The 2,500-nt window shown below is 48.7% G+C and overlaps 1 protein-coding gene across 1 annotated transcript in view; it reads right to left on the reverse strand.

The window, feature by feature from the left end:
* Positions 1-2,500, reverse strand: part of insyn1 (inhibitory synaptic factor 1) — a 188,035-nt gene that overhangs the window by 87,561 nt on the left and 97,974 nt on the right. The window lies entirely within an intron of this gene.

Raw genomic sequence — 2,500 nt, forward strand, 5'->3', positions numbered from 1 at the left:
ATGGAGTTACTGTGTTCTTGGCTAGTATTACTGTCTACTCCCAAACCTTTCCCGTTGGAAAGTGCAGCAGTAACTCACGACTTACTGCGTGTTTGTTTTTGGGGGCCGCTGATTGGAAAAAGTGAAAAGTTGCAGAATTGCGACAAGATGGAAGGTTGTAAAATCCACCTGTCGTGGTGAGCACAGTGGGTAGACATGTTATCCTTAACCCTTTGAGGAGTAAGGAATTTCTAGAGGTTCTTCTAGAATTTTACTGGAACACTCTACAGCTCCTATAGACGTCTGTGTTAAAAATCTCGCAAAGACATTATGACATCATAATGAGAACTCAAAATTTGGGCAAAATTCTAATCACATATTTGTGATGGTACTCCTCAAGATTCCTAACTCGTAATTATAACCCTGTCCACACAAATTTTGCCTTCCGGCGGGGGCCCACGGCTACAGTGTACCTGTAGCCTTAGGGCCCCAGGCCATTTTAATCTGGCCCTGATCACCATCTGACCACCAACCCCAACCCCCAGTCAGGTTCCCTGAGAGGAGATGAGATGAGAGAGGAGAAGAGGAGAGACTGCAGAGGACAGGGATGGAAGAGACCTAATGAGAGAGGAGTGACTAGGAGAGAGAGAGAGAGAGAGAGAGAGAGAGAGAGAGAGAGAGAGAGAGAGGGAGAGAGAGAGAGAGAGAGAGAGAGAGAGAGCGGGCAAGAGAGAGAAAGAGAAATAGAATGAGAGAGAGAGAGATATACAGTACATATATATAGAGAGAGGGGTGAGTCGGGAGAGGAGGATAGCAATATGATTGAGGTGAGAGATAGTGTGTAGGATGGAGGAGTGGAAAGGAGGATAGATATGCAAGGGAAGGAGGGTGCAGGCACAGAGCAATGTGTGCTTTACTTTTTAAAAACTATACTCTTTTTCCCTGCTTATGTCTCTCAGTCTCTCTGCTTCTTCCTCTGCCTCTCTTTCTCTTTCTCTCTCTCTCTATCTTCATCTGCCTCTCTGCTCCCCCCTCTCTCTATCTTTCGCTCCCTTCCTCCCTCCTTCTCTGTCTCCACACACTATCCATCTCTCTTTCTCTCTTGCTCTATTCTCTCTATCTCTTTTCCCTTCCCTATATCCTGCCTCAGTAGTTCTCTCTCTCTCTCTCTCTCTCTCTCTCTCTCTCTCTCTCTCTCTTTCTCTCTCTCTCTCTCTCTCTCTCTCTCTCTCTCTCTTTCTCTCTCTCTCTCTCTCTCTCTGTCCATATATCTCTCACACTGTATTGCCCCTCCTCTACTCTAATGTCTTTCTCCTTTGCTCTCTCTATCTATCTGTCCTCTCCCTCTTTCTCTCCCCCTCCCTCCCTGCCTCTCTCTCTCTTTCTCCCTCTCTCTCTTCTCTCTTCCTTCATGCTGACCTGATTAGTGTTCTATCTGCAGAAGAGCAGACTGCGCTAAATATAGCCTGTTTAAAACGAGAGAGGAGAGCAGAGGAGAGGATAGCAGAGGAGAGGATAGGAGAAGAGAGGAGAGGATAGGATAGGAGAGGAGAGGAGAGGAGAGGAGAGGAGAGGAGAGGAGAGGAGAAGAGAGGAGAGGAGAGCCTGTTTAAAACGAGGAGGAGAAGAGAGGAGAGGATAGGATAGGAGAGGAGAGGAGAGGAGAGGAGAGGAGAGGAGAGGAGAGGAGAAGAGAGGAGAGGAGAGCCTGTTTAAAACGAGGAGGAGAGGATAGGAGAGGAGAGCAGAGGAGAGGAGAGCAGAGGAGAGGAGAGGATAGTAGAGGAGAAGAGAGGAGAGGAGAGGAGAGGAGAGCCTGTCTAAAACGAGGAGGAGAGGATAGGAGAGGATAGGAGAGGAGAGGATAGGAGAGGATAGGAGAGGAGAGGAGAGTCTGTTTAAAAGGAGAGAGGAGAAGAGAGCAGAGCCTGTTGAAAACGAGAGAGGAGAGGAGAAAAGAGCAGAAAGGAGAGGAGTGGAAAGGGAAGGAGGGAGGAGAAGAGATGAGAGTAGAGGGAAGGAGAGAGGAGAGGATAGGTGAGCCTGTTTAAAACGAGACAGGAGAGAAGAGGAGACCTTGTTTAAAACCAGAGGAGAAGGGAGGAGAGGAGAGCCTGTTTAAAACCAGAGCAGAGGAGAGGAGAGGAGAGGAAAGGAAAGGAGAGGAGAGGGGAGGAGAGGAGATGAGATGAGAGGAGAGAGGAGAGGAGAGGAGAGGAGAGGAGAGGAGAGGAGAGGAGGAGAGGAGAGGAGAGATGAGGAGAGGAGAGGAGAGGAGAGGAGAAGAGAGGAGAGGAGAGGAGAGCGGAGGAGTGACCGGTAAACGAGGAAGATAAAATGAAATAGCAAAAAAAAACAAAAAAACTTTCCCAATTTGCTTTATTGTAATTGGACAAGGGAGTAGGGTGGAGGGCAAGGGAAGGGAGGGAGGAAGCCAAGCCCCCACCCCCCAAAATAAGGTCTCCCTCCTGGGCACAGCAAGAGGTGTGAGATTCTGGGGGCTGGAAGTAACATAGAGACC

This window comes from Engraulis encrasicolus, chromosome 23, assembly GCF_034702125.1.
Source record: "Engraulis encrasicolus isolate BLACKSEA-1 chromosome 23, IST_EnEncr_1.0, whole genome shotgun sequence".
Taxonomy (NCBI): Eukaryota; Metazoa; Chordata; class Actinopteri; order Clupeiformes; family Engraulidae; genus Engraulis; species Engraulis encrasicolus.